The 19,374-nt window shown below is 38.3% G+C and overlaps 1 pseudogene across 1 annotated transcript; it reads left to right on the top strand.

The window, feature by feature from the left end:
• The first annotated feature begins 328 nt into the window (after positions 1–328).
• LOC116564039 lies at positions 329–1,664 on the top strand (annotated as a pseudogene). The gene has a single exon (XR_004274697.1). The product of XR_004274697.1 is annotated as a phosphate carrier protein, mitochondrial pseudogene (transcript).
• The last annotated feature ends 17,710 nt before the right edge of the window (positions 1,665–19,374 follow it).

Below are 19,374 nucleotides of genomic sequence, written 5' to 3'. Positions count from 1 at the left end.
CTGTTCCTTATATATAAAATACAAAACTAGTTAAAATATTGGATTTTTCTAACCATCTTCATTTATTATTTTTGAAATATTTCACTAAAAAGACGACAGATGAAAATCAAGAAATGTCATGAATAATTGTATAAATGCTTCAAGAATCATTCTAGTTATGCAATATTGGGTCAGCAGGGACTTCAGATTCCATGGAATCCAGATTCTTTAATTTATAGATCAAAAACAACAAAGCATATTCAGATGAAGGGACTTATCCAAAATCACTCTGGATAACTCACTAAGCAAGTTTGCAAAAGAAAAGGCTTTTGGACACATCTTAGGGCCCGGAGGACGTTGGGCCTCTGTGAGCAGCAACCTTTCCTAGGGAGTGGCTGGGTGATGGCCATGTTAGGGAAAAGATGTTCTCGTCCGTGGCGCGCTTGGTGCAGGCGAACCCCTTCCACGTGCCTCATCTGCAGCTGGTGCACGACGGCCTCGCGGACCTCCGCAGCAGCCCTCCGGGGCCCACAGGCCAGCCTCACCGCCCTCGCAAGCTGGCAGCCACTGCCGTGGAAGAGTACAGTTGTGAATTTGGCTCCGCGAAGTATTATGCACTGTGTGGCTTTGGTGGGGTCTTAAGTTGTGGTCTGACACACACCGCTGTCGTTCCCCTGGATTTAGTGAAATGCCGTATGCAGGTGGACCCCCAAAAGTACAAGGGCATATTTAACGGATCCTCAGTTACACTTAAGGAGGATGGTGTTGGTGGTTTGGCCAAAGGATAGGCTCTGACTTTCATTGGCTACTCCCTGAAGGGATCTGCAAGTTTGGCTTTTAGGAAGTCTTTAACATGCTTGGGGAGGAGAATACCTATCTCTGGCGCACCTTATTACATTTGGCTGCCTCTGCCAGTGCTGAATTCTTTGCTGACATTGCCCTGACTCCTATGGAAGCTGCTAAGGTTCAAATTCAAACCCAGCCAGGTTATGCCAACACTTTCAGGGATGCAGCACCCAAAACGTGTAAAGAAGAAGGCCTAAAAGCATTCTACAAGGGGGTTGCTCCTCTCTGGATGAGACAGATACCATACACCATGATGAAGTTTGCCTGCTTTGAACCTACTGTTGAAGCACTGTACAAGTTTGTGGTTCCCAAGCCCCGCAGTGAGTGTTCAAAGCCAGAGCAGCTGGCTGTAACATTTGTAGCAGGTTACATAGCTGGAGTCTTTTGTGCAGTTGTTTCTCTCACTGCTGATTCTGTGGTATCTGTGTTGAATAAAGAAAAAGGTAGCAGTGCTTCTCAGGTCCTCAAGAGACTTGGCTTTAAAGGTGTACGGAAGAGACTGTTTGCCGGTATCATCATGATTGGTACTCTGACTGCATTACAGTGGTTTATCTATGACTCCGTGAAGGTCTGCTTCAGGCTCCCCTGCCCTCCTCCACCTGAGATGCCAGAGCCTCTGAAGAAGCAGCTTGGGTTAACTCAGTAGATAGATCAAAGTAAATGTGGACTGAATCTGCTTGTTGATCAGTGTTGAAGAAAGTGCAAAAGGAAATTTTATATATTTGACAGTGTAGGAAATTGTCTATTGCCTATTCCTGATATAATTACTGTAGTACTCTTGCTTAAGGCAAGAGTTTCAAATTTACTGTTAAAATAAACCAACTCTTTATGAAAAAAAAGAAAAAGCTTTTGTATTATTCTGCAGGAAAATTAACCTCACTTGATTTTGTTCAATTAAATGTCCCTACTTTTCTTCTGTTACTCATTGTCACTGTTTATGTGTATATATTGCTGTTTAATTTATATTCTGTTGTTTGATACATCATCACATTCACCATGAAAATCTTAAAATATTTGCCCCAACCAAGAGCCAAATTTTGTCCTAAAACTTATAAACCTAAGAGTTTCATTAATATACCAATATCAGTAGAAGCTTGGTTAAACTATGTGGAAATGGATTCAAAGGATTGTTAGTCCAGGAAATGAAGAACATAAATTTAGATCAGGCCAAAGTTATTCATACAGATACACTGATCAGAAATTCTGGATTGAAAGTGTTAGAGAGAGCATTTGGGCATGCATCTAATATCTGCTCAATTAGCTGCATAAAACTTGAACTCAACTGTGACCTAGGTTTAGTAATGAGGTTCCAAAATTTCTTTGATAAAACATAGAAGAAATAATTCAAAGATTTAGGAAGATAGAACAGTTGACATGGATTTACCACTAAGACCTATTCAAGCATCCCTGAGATGACTCAGAGCACTTTCTTTATTAAAGCATTGAGAAACCCATTGTGAAGGGAAGCACTAAAACCCCTGAAAACTGCAGTTAGCTGTCCTCTATCAATTAGACCTTCATGAAGAGAAATGCTGCTATTGAAATGGGCTCCCGGACTGAGAGGTACAATCAAATCCCAGAATGACAACAGCAGCTTGTAACCACCAGAGCAAGTCAAGTGCTATTACTATAATAGAATCTAGATGATAATTAATATGGTGTTATGACAACGAGCATGACTGCATTTTTTGATGTTTGACGGCTGTCAGCTTTTAAGCCCAGCTGTCCCTCTTTCCTTTCTGCCCCCTACCTGGGCAAGCTGATAAGAAAGCCTGGGTGCTCCTGCCTTTAGCACCAGAGGAAATTCAAATCACATAAGCTCTGGTTAACCTGGACCTGCTTGTGCCTGCCCTGCTCTCCCTAGTCCCTTGTGTGAGCAACACCCTTTATCTCAAATTATTTGGTATGCGAAGCATCATTGTATTCAACATAATACCTTTCAATGGAAGGTAACACATTTCACCTTTATGTAGTGATCACAAACTAGATATGATCTGCACTGATCTTTGGTGACTCAATATGGCGTCTGTGCAAGAGAAGCCTAGAGGTGACCCCAGTGATCTTTATCTCTGATTTTCGTGCCTTAGTTTTATTCCTTCCCCTTGAGTGCAGGTAGGTCTTTGCTTCTAACCAATAGAATATGGCAAAGGTAATGGATGTCTCTATCATTATTATATATTATACGGCAAAGGTTATGAGAAGTCACTCTCACCATTACTACCAGCACACACACATACTTGCTAGAAGAGAGGCTAGATAACCTCTTTGAGGTCTTGAAAGAAATAATCATGTTGGAAAACTTTGCATGTCAAGAAACTGCAGGAGGCATTTAGGAACCAACTTCAAACTCCAACCAATAGACAGAAAAACATTCTGAGGCCCCCCGCCATAAAGCCACGAGGAAATAAATTTTGCCAACAACTTGAATGGGTTTGGAAGTGAATTCTGCCCCAGCTGAGCCTCTGGATAGAACACAGCCTGGCTGATACCTCTAAGGCAGCTTTGCAAAGCTCTGAGCAGCATACCCAACTCGGCAGTGCCCCATCTCCTAACCCGTAGAGACTGTAAGATATTATAAGTCTGTGTTGTCTTACATGGATGGTTGTGGCAATGTGTTACACAATAATAGAAAACTAATATAAGATTTTTTGGGTTTTTTTCAGATGGAGTCTCACTCTGTTGCCCAGGCTAGAGTCGGTAGAGTCGGCTCAATGCAACCTCTGCCTCCACATTCAAGAGATTCTCCTTTCTCAGCCTCCCTAGTAGCTGGGACCATGGACATGCACCACCATGCCCAGCTAATTGTTTTTATATTTTTAGTAGAGACGGAGTTTCATCATATTAGCCAGGCTAATCTCAAACTCCTGACCTCATAATCTGCCCATCTTGGCCTCCCAAAGTGTTCAGATTACAGACATGAGCCATCGTGCCCTGCCCAGAAAACTAATATGGGATTTCTAAGACTGAGATAGGTAAGTAGAAAAAAAAAGAAAAGAAAAGAAAAGAAAGAAAAAGAAAGATTTGTATGATCTAAACAGACAGAAAGACAAAAAGTCTGAGTTTAAGAAAATGAGGTCTTATTTGATTCCACATCAACTGGAATCATAATACTTTATCCAAATCTTATTTCTGTGCCATTGCCATTGTACACTGCATTTGAATGAATGCGGTTCCAACTACACCAGAAAGAGAATTATGTAATTCTACCACAAATGACCCTGAATTCACTGGTCAGACTAACAGGTTATATGCATCGGGTAAAAACTGCCATTTTGGAACTAAGTTTTCCTCATAGTAAGCTAAATAATTCTAAAAACTCACCCCATAATTTTTCTCCAAAAGCAGAGTGCATGGCTGGAGAAGACTTGTTCAGCATTTGGAAAATTTACTATACTTATCCTCTGATCCATGGATTGAGAGCTATCATGATCAGAAAACCAGAAATGTCATATGTAAATCCACACAAGTGCCTCTTTCTACCAAAATGTTAACATAAAATAGGTAAAGAAAATTCTCAATAAAATCAAATATACTGCCACTATTAATAACTCAAAGATGCAGAAGTAGTGATTTCTATCATATCCTTAACTCACTTGTTTGGCCTCTCAGATGGATGGATCTTCGAGAATTACAGTCAAATTTTACATATCTAACCGTTCAGTGACTTCAATTTCAGCTGCCACTATTCCAGGTACAGTCTCTTTAAACAAAACAGCCTCTAGAACCTGGTATGCAGCTACAGAACAGAAACTTTTTTTCCACCTCAAATATAGAACATACCAGAATCAGTTTATTTTCACTTGACAAGAAAAATATATCATTTCTGCAGTCTTGCCTCAGGAGTGCATCAACTCTCTTCAGTGACAATGTAATTTTCTCATCAGAAGCCATTATTATCTCACTGACCAGCTACATTGACACCATCATGCTCATGGATCTAATAATCAGAATGTACCCTAGATACTATGGCAAATCAGATATATTCCAGTCTCGGCACAAAAAAAAAAGAAAAACAAAGAAAGGAACGGAGGGAGGGAGAAAGTGAAGAGAAAAGAAAAGAAGAAAACAAAACTCACAGAAGACAAAGCAGCTTTTCCTCATTAGAACAGATACATTCTAGGTATGTTCCTTAGTCTGCCTGCCATGCTCTTACCACCATCAACAACTGAGGGCTTAATGAATACCTTATTCCTCTTCATGATAGTCAAGAAAATATTGCATCTGACTGTGGGACTTAAATAGCATAAATCTTCCAATAGGCTATTGCCCTGAAGAGTCATGGGGTTAGCATATACCTTAACACCCCAAAGTAGCTGGATTTCAAGGTCTTACTGACAATTCAGTTACAACTGAGAGATAGTACCTTGTGTGGTCGGTGCTCCCTACATACTGTAATTTGCTTTGAACTAGTTATCAATTTAAGATGAAATTACTGACATAGCAAGGATGCATGGAACTTGGAAATAAGAGGTAGAGATGATGAGGGTACTACTTCTTACTATAGCATCCAAGAAGCCCATCAAACAATTTAGTTTCCTGACCACAGAACTCCAGGTTGGCCATTTTTGAGATTTTAGAGATCTGACTACCTCCTGGGGACAGAGCAATTATTCTGTTGAACTGGAATTTCAGACAGCCCTATTTTGGATACTCATGCCATCAAAGCAGCAATCAAATAAAGGAGATGACTATAGTGCCTGGTGGATTTCATTCTGAATATCGTAAGGGAAAAATATTACCTCCACAATAGAAGGGGCGGGGGAAGGGCAATTTACATATGAAGCCTCAGAAGTTTACATCGAGTATTGTAGGTTAACAGAAGGCTATAGCAATCCAACCCAAAAATGGTTCTGACCTCTGAGGAATGCAGACATGTGTCCTGAAAAACCTAAACCAACAAAGAAATTGCTAGTGATAATGGCACATGGAATGAGTCGTGGGGAAAGAAGGACAGAACATAACTAGGGTCTCATGTCCCTAAAAATGAGGATGGTTTCATTCTTCCATATGTATATGTGCTGTACTAATACATAACGAAATGTTGATGGCTATTAATTTAATAATTTACTAATTCTATTAAAGACATCAAGTTAGAACAATAAATAAACTACTGGAGTAAGGAACATCACCCACCTAGAGATAGATGCAGTGGCTAATGGGCTATGTGCAAGAAAAGATAAGTGCATTTGTCTTCTTATTACAGAAGCCTACATTGTGTTAATCAGGAGCATGTGATCGTTGCTTTTGCTATTTAAGAGACTTAGACTAGATAAAGGGGTGTATATGCATGAATTGAGAAATCAAAGAACTGTGCTGGATATTGTCCATTGGTCAATGGTATTTACCCAGCACATTTTACACCTCCCTTCGCACATCTTCTATATTGCAGAAATCTGGCATTTTCACCTCTACTTGCAGCCTAGGATCTGTATGTAAATTTGTTTCTGCCAATTAGAAGCACTCAGAGGACATTCGGAAAGCAGAAGTAATGCAGTGATCTTGTTGCTGTTGATTCTCCTGGAAATTAAGTTAGCAGAGACAAGAGTATTAAGAGGTGGTTTATGATGCTACGGCAACAACAGTTTCCTGATCCCTGTATTATAGACACTGCAATGTGTTCTTGAAGTCAACAGCACCCGTGTTAGTCTCCTGAATCCAGTTCCCCTAGGACTTCCAACAGTTTTGTAAACACAGCATTACTTAAGCACAGTGTTTGTAAGCACATTATTATAGTCTTTTTAGCTTAAAATATCTAAACTGTTTCTAGTTTAGGAAGAGAACAAATTGTTCTTAACTTGATAAATAAAGCTATAAAAAATAATAACTTCAAGAAATATGATGAAAACAGTGTAAACTCCACTGAGATTGGGAATCAGTGAAGACGCCAACCACCACCAATTCTATTCAATATGACAATGAAATTCCTAGCTAACTAACTTGGTAAGACAATAAAAGGACATAAAAAGCATATTCATCAGAAAGGAAAAAGATGAACTGTCATTATTCACAGATGATGTAAATTTTACTTACTACATATCAAAAGAATCTACAAAATAAGTGAATGTAGCAAGGTCATTGTATAACAGGCCAATATATAATAATAAATTGTTTTTAAATAGATCAATAATAAGCAAACAGTAAATAAAATATTTTAATTGACAATATTTACAATATTATCAAATACATAGTAAAGAATATCTAGTAAAATGTATGCAAAACTTTGAAACAAATTGAGTTTTAAATAGAACCACTATTGTTTTTTCTCTCATTCATATATTATCTCATAGATATCAAGATATCTCTAAGTTCCTTGATAATAAGAGCTAGGTCATTCAAGCTTATTTTCCCTCAGGATTTGGTACCATGTTTGGTATATATCAGGTGCCCAAACAGGTGAAACACATTTAAACCTACGTAATTTTACATTGTTTTAACCATTATTTCTCAATTATAGAGTGTGTTACTTTTATTAAAATCTGACAGCTCCCATTTCTTCAAAATTTGCCAATGTAAAGAATCACATCACAGAGAAAAACATGAAGCCATCCAACCAAGGAGAAGAGAAAATAAGTGTTTTATGAGAAAGGCAATCCAGTGCATCTGATGAAGAAAATATCAGTTATCAGGAAATCTTCAAATGACTGGAGATTCAAAAAGGACTAGAATCTCCAAATCTTAAATTTGAATTTCTCATTGCTCTATAAAAATGAATTGCACTTTAAAAAATGTGTTTTATAGGTTTTATGTAAACTACATATCTGTTTCCTAATTATTTTGACTACTACCTTTGATCAAACACAGTAGGTTCAACTCCTGTAATAATTATTATTATGTATTATATATTATATAGTATATTAAATAACATATTATAATTATAATTCCTTGAATTGTTTTTCATCTTAAATTCACTTTCAATAAGTTTGTGAACTGAACTGGTAACTTAAGTGCTCAGTTATTCAGATATTTGGAACCAAGTTTCAGATATTCTGTTGCACTCAATTGTACCTATTGAGACAATATCATGAGAACATGCATTAATTTTCTAAAAGTTTTAAATATTGCAGCTCCTTAGAAATATAAGAGAAGAGCTATAATGTCCACTTGGATATGGACCACCATCCCCACCCACCATTTCTTCTACTAGTCATAAAGTCTGGAGTAAACAACATCTAACAAAAATAATACCATTAACACATCTGTGTTAGCACATACCCTGTGTCACATGTGTGTAATAGGAGAAAGCTGTGTTCTCATTGGGGCTGCTAGTCCATGTTGCTGTTTTCATTATTCTTTGTACTTGTGGTATCCAGAAAATAGTAGAATCTCAATAAATAATTGGTGAATGAAAGAAGGAATGAAAAATAATACTGGATCTTTTTTGTTTGATATAAAATAAATGACAAAGGCAATAAAATCTAATATAATTAATATTTTGTCCAGCATATTAGTATACGTGGCCATGCGTTTTGTATCATTGAAACATTTTAAAAACAGCAAATAAAAAACTTTTCAAATTTAAACTTAGCTCATGACCTCACATTTCTGCCTAGTTTTAGAAAATTTAATCGTACATGTGCAAAAAACTCAGTGTCATTTGGTTTAAATCTCAGTTTCTCTAGGTTAATTATTAGTCAATTTAGGTTTATCTTACCCCTTCATCTTGCCATATCCCCAGATGGCATCCAGACTTGGGAAAGGCCTATAAATAATTTCATGGCATCAGCAGAAAAATGTGTATTACGGAAATAAAGACACCTAAACAGGAAAAATCAAAGGGTATTTATTCAGAGTTCACTTGATATAGCAAAGGAGTCAGCCACCATTGCTTATGCTTGGCAGAAATTCAAAGGCGGGCAGAAGAGTGGGAAAGCTTTATAGTAGAAAAAAGGCTTTAGGCATGCCCTGATTAGACATTTTTGGCATGGGAAAGCTGGAGATGGGCTAACTTGAAGCAGGGAGTCCTATGCGATTGGTTGGCAGAGCACATTCAGCTTTATCCTAGGTTGGAAGTGGGGAGAGCGACAACACAAATGTTAGAGAAGTTTGTAGTTATTGATCCAAATCCTAACTTTTTGGGCTGATTGCTATAGACGTTCTGGTTTGGCTTCACAGACTGTTTGCTACAAAGGTTGTGGGTCAGATTTCTATTTTTATGTATAGTCTGGCTATTGTCCACTTACACATGGAATATCTCTACATTTAACCCAGGGTGGTTTTCTGCCATTCCATGCATCTGCTAAGTTGTTCTTTGTCCTCGTGTGTGTTGGGCTATATCATTTGACCCAGCTACAAATATTTATGTTCACTCTAGTTCCATAACTTCCAAGCATATTAAAGGATCTCTTCCAGGCATCTGTCTCTCTTAGCCATTTCTGCACCCTGCCTAGGACACATAATGAAATATGGAGTGGGCTCTGGAATGCTGCTGTCACACATGCCAGACTCTGGCCTTCTCAACAAGACTGTGACCAGGTTACACCAAGGCTGGCCAGACAGCCGTCCTGGGTACTAAAGAACCTGGCTCCCCCTATTTCTCTGGCATTTCCATTGAACTTTGTGTCCCCCTACTTTCTCTCAAGAATTTAGCGTAGAAAATGGGACAGTAGATCTTTCTTAAGAACTCTTGCTCCAATTACTTTTCCTTTCATTCTTGTGTACTTTTTAAGGGAAAGTAGAAGTTAAACCAAAAATTTTCCCATTCTTAGGTTTATAGAGTGTATTCTAAGCTCTGTGTTCTCTAGAATTGGATGCTTAAAGTTAAAGCCAAGATTCTGGAATTAAAACCACACTAACATGCATGCCTTTTCCCAACGGATAATGGCATCCCCATGCCATGACTCTCAGAGTAAGGCCTTTTCTAGAGCTTTCCAGTAATCATCTTAAGGGATCAAAATCTTAATCCTTCGTTGGCTCCCTAGCATTCCCATCTGAAGGCAGTGAGAGAAGTCCATAATTACGACTCAAATGGCAATGGGGAGAGGCGGCTAGTGGGTAGACTGCTGCCTGAGGACGGGAAACGAAGTTAGCAAAAATATTTGAAAAAGTATTATGTTGAAACCTTTCTCCAATCTCTTTTTAAGGAACCATATATTTATATGCTTTCATGCATGTTGATTAATTCAATTTTCAAACAGTCCTGCACAGAATTATAGCATGGTTTGTAATAATAAAGGGACAGGTCCAATGTCCTGATCAAACGTCAAACAAGTTATAAATAGAAAAGGAAAACATTAAAATATCAGGAAATGCACTCCTTCTTTAGCAAATTTAGTGTGTATCAAAGGAGTACATAGTAATGAAAGTGGCTTCTGTTACAACCATTTCTTAATAATGCATTTACGCAGATTTTTTTCATTAAACATTCAGTATCCTTTGCCTAATTCTGCAGCAAGCACACTTTCCAGGATGAAGTATAATCTGAAAGTGAAATGAATTCTAATTATGAGGACATAATGCTGAAAATAATTAAACTGGCCTTGTACTGTTTTTCAAAACTGGTTGCAAATTGATGTTTGATATTTATAATATGCTATTTAATTTAACCTTCAAAATTTTCTTAGCTACTTAACTATAAACAAGTATTCAGCACTGTTCAAGACAATTTTCTCCTAAATTTATGTCTCTTAGTACCTTTCAAAAAGTGAGAAGAACGATGCAATAGTTTCATAATTTTGTTACTTTGTCATTTTTAATTTTTGTGGGTACATAGTAGGTATAAATATTTAGGGAATATGAGATGTTTTGATACAGGTATGCAATGCATAATAATCACTTCATGGAAAATAGGGTCTCCATTCCCTCAAGCATTTATCCTTTGTGTTATAAATAATCTAATTATAGCCTTTATTTTAAAATACAAAATTAAATTAGTATTGACTATAGTTACCTTGTTGCACTATCAAATACTAGGCCTTATTCAATCATTCTAACATTTTTGTTTTATCCATTAACAATCCCCTCTTCCTCCCCAGCACTACCCCCCGCCAACTACCCTTCTCAACTACCCTTCTCAGCCTTCTGCTCTCTCTGTTCATAAGTTCAGTTGCTTTGATTTTTAGATCCCACAAATAAGCGAGAACATGCAAAGTTTGTCTTTCTGTGCCTGGGTTATTTAACTAAACATAGTGACCTCCGGTTCCATCCATACTGCTGCAAATGACTGAATCTCATATGTTTTAATGGCTGAATAGTACTCCATTGTGTACATGTAACACATTTTCTTTATTTATTCAAATGACTGAATCTCATGTTTTAATGGCTGAATAGTACTCCATTGTGTATATGTAACACATTTTCTTTATTCATTCAACTATTGATGAACACTTAGGTTGCTTCCAAATCCTAGCTATTTTTTGTGACTAGTGCTGCAACTAATATGGGAGTGCAGGTGTTTCTTTGATATACTGATTTCCTTTCTTGTGGGTATAAGATCATCTGTTACCTCTATTTTTGGTTTTTGAGGAAACTCCAAACTGTTCACCTTGGTGGTTGTACTAATTTACATTTCCACGACAATATACAAGGGTTCTGTTTTTTCCACATTCTTGAAAGCATCTGTCATTATCTCTCTTTTGGATATAAGCAATTTTAACTGTGGTGAGATGATATCTCGCTGTGGTTTTTATTTGAATTTCTGTGGTAATCAGTGACATTGAGTACCTTTTCTTATGTCTGTTTGTCATTTATGTCTTCTTTTGTCTATTCAAGTCTTTTGCCCATTTTTTAATCAGATTGTCAGATTTTTTTTCCTACACAGTTGAGTTCCTTATATATTCTGGTTTTTAATACCTTGTCAGATAAGTTGTTTGCAAATACTTTCCCCTATTCTGTGGGTTGTCTTCACTTGGATTGTTGTTTCCTTTTCTGTGTAAAAGCTTTTTAACTTGATGTGATCCCATTTGTCCATGTTTGCTTTGGTTTCCTGTGTTCATGGGGTATTCTTCAAGAAATCTTTGCCCACACTAATGTCCTGGAGAGTTTCTCCAATGCTTTCTTGTAGTAGTTTCATAATTTGAGGTTTTAGATTTAGCTCTTTAATCCATTTTGATTTTATTTTTGTATATGGTGAGAGTCTAGTTTCATTCTTCTGCATATAGCTAACCAGTTTACCCAGCAGCATTTATTAAATAGGCTGTTTTTTTCTCTAGTGTATGTTCTTGGCAACTTTGTCAAAAATGAGCTCACTGTAGGTGTGTAGATTTGCTTCTGGGTTCTGTATTCTGTTCCACTGTTCTATGTGTCTGTTTTTATGCCAGTACCATGCTGTTTGGGTTACTACCACTCTGTAATATAATTTTAAGTCAGGTAATGTGATTCTTCCTGTATTAGGTTGTTCTTGCATTACTATAAAGAAATATCTGTGACCAGGTAATCGATAAAGAAAATAAGTATAATTGGCTCGTGATTCCACAGGCTCTATAAAAAGTATGCTGCTGGTATCTGCTCAGTTTCTGGGGAGGCCTCAGGAAACTAACAATCATGATAAAAGGTCAGTCTTAGATGGAAGGAACAGAAGCAAGAGAGATCACATTTTTAAACAACCAGATCTTGCAAGAACTCGCTGTCAAAAGAACAGCACCAAGTGGATGATGCTAAACCATTCATGAAAAACACCTCCATGATCCAGTCACCTCCCACCAGGTCCCACTTCCAACATTGGGGATTACAATTCAACATGAGACTTGTGTAGAGACAAAAATCCAAACCACGTAATTCTCCTCCTGCCCACCCCCAAATCTCATGTCCTTTTCATATTTCAAAATACAATCATGCTTTCTCAATAATCCCCAAAGTCTTAACTCACTCCAGCACTAACTCAAAAGTCCAAAGTCTCACCTGAGATAAGGCTAGCCCCTTCTGCCTATGAGCCTGTAAAATCAAAAACACGTTAGTTACTTTCAAGATACAATGAGTGTATAGGAATTAGGTAAGTCCTCCCATTTCAAAAGAAAGAAATTGCCCGAAAGAAAGGGGCTAGAAGATCCACGCAAATCTGAAATCCAGCAGAAAAGTCATTAAATCCTAAAGCTCCAAAATCATCTTCTTTGACTCTGTGTCCCACATCCAGAGCACACTGGTATGACTGGTGAGCTCTCAAGACCTTGTGCATCTCTATCCCTGTGGCTTTGCAGGGTTTAGTCCCCACAGCTTCTTTCACAGGCTGGTATTGAGTGCCTGTGGCCTTTCCAGGCATAGAAAGCCAGCTGTCAGTGGATCTACTATTCCAGTGTCTGCAGGACAGTGGACCTCTTCTCACAACTACCCTAGGCAGTGAGCCAATGGGGGACTCTGTGTTGGGGCTCATCTTCACATTTCCCCCTCTGCACTGCCCTAATAGAGGTTCTCCACGAGGGCTCTTCCCTAGGCTTTTCCATACATGTTCTAAAATCTAGGCAGAGGTTTCCAAGGCTCAATTCTTATACTCTATGCACCCCTAGGCTTAACACCACGTAGAAGTCACCACAGTTTAGGCTTGCCCCCTATGAAGCAGCATCTTTAGCTGTATCTGGACCCCTTTGAGCTACAGCTATAAGTGGGGCTACTGAGATGCAGGAAACTGCGTCCAGAGGCTGTAAAGGGGAGAGAGGTCCTGGGCCTCATCCATAAAACTATTCAGTCCTCCTAGACCTCTGGGCCTGTGATGAAGGGGATACCTCCAAAGGTCCCTGAAATGCCTTCAAGGACTTCTCCCCATTGTCTTGGATTTTAGCACCTGGCTCATTTTTTATTTATGCAATTTTCTGCAGCCTGCTTGAATTCCTGCCCTGAAAATAGGCTTTCCTTTTCTACCATGTGGCCATGCTTCAAATTTTCTGAAGTGTTTCACTCCACTTTTCCTTTAAAAAAATGTAAGTTCCAACAATTCATAAGAGTATAGGTTGTTAGAATCAGCCAGGCTACATCTTGAATGTTTTACTGCTTAGAAATGTCTTCTGCCAGATGTCCTACATTATAATTCTCAAGTTGAAACTTCCAAAGATCCCTAGGGCAGAGGCAGAGTACAGCCAAATTCCTTGCTAAGGCATAACAAAGTGGCCTTTGCTCCAGTTCCCAATAAATTCCTCATTTCCATCTGGGAGCGCAGCCTTAGCCTGACCTTCATTGTCTATACCACTATCAGCATTTTGGTCACAACTGCTCAACCAGTCTGTAGAAAGTTCTTGACATCTTCCTTTCCAATTTGGATGCCCTTCATTTCTTTATCTAGTCTGATTGCTCCAGCTATGACTATAGTGACTAGTCAACACTAAATTGAATAATGGTGGTGACAGTGGGCATTCATGTTCCAGATCTTAGAGTATGGGTTTTCAGTTTTTCACCATTCAGTATGATATTAGCTGTAGGTCTGTCACATATGGCTTTTACTATGTCGAAGTATATTCTTTCTATAACTAATTTTTGTGGGGTTTTTATCATAAAGGAATGTTGAATTTTGTCAAATGCTTTTATAGCATTAATAGAAATTATCCTACAATTTTTGTCTTTCATTCTATTGATGTGCTGTATCATATTAATTGGTTTGCATATGTTGAACTATCCTTGCATCACTGGAATAAATCCCACTTGGTCATAATTAATGATCCTTTTAATGTGTTGTTGAACCAATGTTCTGGTATTTTGTTGAGGTTTTTTTGCATCAATGTTCATCAGAAATACTCGCCTATAGTTTTGTTTGTTTGTTTGTTTTTGATATGTCTTTGTCTGGTTTGGGTATCAGGGTAATATTGGTCTTGTAAAATAAGTTTGGAAGTATTCCCTTCTCTTCTATTTTTCAGAAAAGTTTGAGTGGGATAGGTGATAGTTTTTTAAATGTTTGATACAATTCATCAGCAAAGCCATTGGATCCCTAGCTTTTCTTTACTGGGAGAATTTTTATTAAAGCTTCAATCTTGTTATTTGTTATTGGTCTGTTCAGGTTCTGAATTTCTTCCTGGTTCAATCTTGTTAGGATGTATGTATCTAGAAATTTGTCCATTTCTTTTAGATTTTTCATTATTTTGGCATATAGTTGTTCACAGTAGCTACTGATGAAACTGAGTTTCTGTCATATCACTAGTAATGTCTCCTTTTTCATCTCTGATTTTATTTATTTGGGTCTTGCCCCTTTTTCTCTTAGTCTGGCCAAAAGTTTGGCTATTTTATTTAACTCATTAAAAAAAACTTTTTGTTTCTTTGATCTTTTACATTTTTTTCTTCATTTCGATTTCATTTATTTCTGATCTGATCTTTATTATTTATCTTCTTCTGCTAATGTTGTGTTTGGTTTGCTCTAGTTTTTCCAGTTTTTTTAAGATGTTATTTTTAGGATTCTTTCTTTACCTTTTATCTTTAGGAGTTTGATCATTAATTGCCTGAGGTCATCTTATTTGAGTTAAATCTGCTTAATGTTCTATAACCTTGATGTAGTTAGATATTGACTTATTTCTCTAGGTTTGGGACATTCTCTGTTATTTTCCCTTTGAATAAAGTTTCTACCCCTGTTTCTTTATCTATCTCCCATTTAAGGCCAATAACTCTTATACTTGCCATTAGAGGCTCTTTTCTAAATCCTATAGGTGTACTTCATTGTTTTTTATTCTTTTTTCTTTTATCTCCCCTGACTGTGAATTTCCAAATATCCTGTCTTCTGCTAGATCAACTCTGCTATTAAAAGACTCGGAAATATTCTTCAGCATGACAATTGCATTTGTCAGCTCCAGCATTTATGCTTGTTTCTGCTTAATTATTTCAGTGTCTGTTAAATTTATCTGATAGAATTCTGAATTCCTTCTCTGTGTTATCTTGCATTTCTTTGAGTTTCCTCAAAACAGCTATTTTGAACTCTCTGTCTAAAAGGTCACATATCTCTAGTTCTCTAGGATTGGTCCCCAATACCTCATTTAATTCATTTGGTGAAGTCATCTTTCCCTTGATCATCTTGATACTTGTACATGTTTGTCTGTGTCTGGGCACTGAAGAGTTAGGTATTTATTGTAGTCTTTGCAGTCTGGGCTTGTTTTGTACCCATCCGCCCTGGGAAGGATTTTAAGGTATTTGGAAGAACTTAGGTATCATAATCTAAGCTGCAATTGCTTTAGAGGGGATGCCATGCTCAGTAATGCTGTGGTTCTTGCAGACTCATAAAGGTACTGCCTTCATGGTCTTGGTTGGACAAGAACTGGAAGAATCCTATGGATTACCAGGCAGAGATTCTTTTTGTCTTCCCTTACTGTCTTCCAAACAAATAGAATCTCTCTTTCTGTTCTGAGCCACTTGGAGCCTGGGGTTGTACTGACAGAAGCTCCCTTCTCGCCACCTTCCCTAGGACTGCACTGGATCAGACCTGAAGCCAGCACAGCACTAGGTCTGACCCAAAACCCTCTCTAACCATTCCCTGGCTACAGTCTCTGTTAACTCAGAGCCCTAAGGATCTACAATCAGCAGATGAAAAAGCGAGCCAGGTGTATATCCTTCCCTTCAGGGAAGTGAGTTCCCTGCAGCCCCTGGTAGGTTCGGAGGTGCCTCTGGAACCCAGGGACTAGAGTTAAAAACCTTAGGAGTCTACCTGGTATTCTACTGTACTGCAGCTGAACTGGCACTCAAACCACATGATGCATTCCTTTCCAATCTTCCCTCTACTTTCAAAGGCAGAGGAGCCTCTCCCCATGGCCACTGCCACCTCAGAGACATGGAGAATACTGCCAGACTACCACCAATGTTCCCTTACAGCCCAAGGCCTTCTTCAATCAGCTTGTGCTGAATGCTGCCTGGCATTGGACTCACCCTTCAAAGGAGTGGTCTCTTTTTGGTCCAGGGAAGGCCCAGAAATGCCATCCAAGAGTCAAGTCTTGGAACTGGGGACCCCAAGAACCCACTTGGTACTCTTTCATGCTGTGGCTGAGCTGGTACCTAAGGTGTCAGACTAACTTCCCTTTACTTTTCCCCCTGCTTTTCTCAAGCAGATAGGACCTTGCACCATAGCCACCACAGCTGAGAATGTGCTGAGTTTTACCCGAAGCTAACTTTTACCGGAAGCTAACTTTTAGTGTTTCACTCAAAGCCCTCAACATAGTACCTGGATATGGCTGCTGGTTATTCAGAACCCAAGAGCTCATCGCTCAGCAGGTGGTTAACTCTGCCAGGGCAGGATCCTTTTTTTCAAGGCATTGGGTTCCCTTCTGGGATCTCAAAAAGATATCTTTACACCCACATTCAAAGGAGGAGTACACAATAGCCAAAAGATAGAATAAAGCCAGTGTCCGCTAATGGAAGAATAGATCTTTTAAAAGGTGGTACATACATACAATAGAATATAAATTAAGCCTTAAAGGAAGTAATGCTGACACATGGTCCAATACAGATGAACCTTGAGAACATTAGGCTAAGTGAACTAAGCCAGTCAAAAAACAACTACCATTTGATTTAACTTATATGAGATACCTAGAGTAATGAAATTCATAAAGACAGAAAGTAGTTGCCAGAGTCTAAGCATATAGGAAAATGAGGAGGTATTGTTAAACTCTATATATTGGATACAGAGTTTCACTTTCACAAAATAAAAAGAGTTCTGGAGAGGGATGATAGTGGTGATGGCACACCAATGTGAAATACTTAATGCCACTAAACTGTACACTTAAAAATTGTATTATTATGTGTATTTTACCACAATTTGTTTTTAAGGCAGCAAACTATAGAGAAAATACTATCTAATGTTTGCTTACTCTATGCATTATCTCATTTAAACCTTATACTCACTGTCTGAGAAGTATGCACCTTTAACTCTATGTAGCAGTCTAATGGCATTGTTAACAGCACATGCTGTGGAGGCCAATTGCCTAAAGTTTAATCCTGGTTTTACCATTTTCTCATCCTGTACATACAAGGAATTATTAACTTATCTATGCCTCAGAGTTTTCATTTGTCAAAAGAGAAAAATTGATTTAAAACATGTAAAGCACTTAGAGCAGACCAGCAAATAGCAAGCATTCAATAAAGAGGAACCATTATTATTTCCAGGATTTAGACAATTTTTTCAAAATCAAGTAGATAGTAGATTGTAGAGCCACACTGATAGTGATAGGAGGCAGCCAAATGTCTAGGCAGATAGGGAAGGTCCCTGATGAAACCCCACCTTCAAGCAAAAAAACACACACACACCCTGAAACCTGTGGCTCAAAGTGAGAATTTCCATCCAGCTTACCCACTCTCTCTGATTGGTTCTTTCTGAATAGTGCCTTTTTAACCAATAAAATTTTCCCTTTTCTAAAACTACCTATAGCCCACCCCACCCCTATCCTGTGCCCATAAAGATCCCAGATTCAGTTGGTAGAGAGAGAGATGGACAGACTTTGGGGAAGAGATGACCTGACCTTGGAGACAATGATCTGCCCTTCCCATTCCCTCTTCAGCTTTCCTCTCTGCTGAGAGCCATTTTCATTGATCAATAAAATTCTCCACCTTCACCACTCTTCAATTGTCTGTGCAACCTCATTCTTCTTGGACACCAGACAAGAGCTTGTGAACCACCAAGTACAGGTAACCAAAAAAGCTATCACACCAACCGTTTGCTCTCACTGGCAGAGGGCAGCCACCCCATGTGATGAGGCAAGGAGCCAACTGAACTGCTAACACACTTCCATCCATGGACAGCAGAACTGAGGGAGCACTGTAATACCCCTCTGGGGCTTTGGGGTTGCAGGCATCCCAACCTGAGCAACACCACGGGCCCTACTCAGATCTTTCTTCTGCCAATGCCTGCAGTGGCCAGCAGGATCTAGCACTCCCTCACAGGTTTCCCTCCCACAAGGGGTTGAGCATTGTGGACTGAGTAAATGGGGCATCCCTATCACAATTCTGGCAAAGGAGCTAAGGAAAATCCTGCATCAACATTATTAATGTAAATGTATTATACTTCAAAATCCAAGCTAATAATATCAAATAAAACAACATCTGAAGTGAATACAGTCATTAAAATGATATTTTAAAAGTTTTTAATAGGAGTATGTGCATATGTGCCTGTATCGCTTAAATATTTCTGACATATATGTATTCACACACCCACAATACAAAGTTAAATGGCAAAAAGCAAGAAATAAAACAACATTTACAAAATGTTCTCACTTTTAATTTAAATACACACATACACACAGAAGAGCAGAAATTCTTGGAATAGAAATCCTTGTTCTCTTCCATAGCACCATTCCCTCTCGCCCCTTTAGGCCTGCAGGTGTTGACAGTTTCCACTAAGATTAGATTCTGAATATTTCACTATCCGTTGTTGGTTTCCGTAACTCTTCCCATTCTTCATTCATTAGTCCCTTTATTAAACTGTTCTCAGTTATTCATTTTGAGCTACCTTCTATTTCCCACCTGGCCCTTGGTTGATACATTTATTACTGAGGAACTAATTTAGTTCAGCAAATAATTACTAAGTGCCTATTTGTGCAAAATGGTGGACATGAAGTAGCCATAAAAAGGGATTGACTCAGTATTAGTTATCTATTACTATATAACATATTTACCAAAACTGAGTGGCCTAAAAAAAAAAATTAGTGTCTCTTAGTTTCTGCA

This window comes from Sapajus apella, unplaced genomic scaffold (genome assembly GCF_009761245.1).
Source record: "Sapajus apella isolate SASKATOON/1434 unplaced genomic scaffold, GSC_monkey_1.0 scaffold2, whole genome shotgun sequence".
NCBI lineage: Eukaryota > Metazoa > Chordata > Mammalia > Primates > Cebidae > Sapajus > Sapajus apella.
The sequence above is the reverse complement of the archived record's forward strand: the minus strand, read 5'-3'. Positions and strand labels throughout refer to the sequence as shown.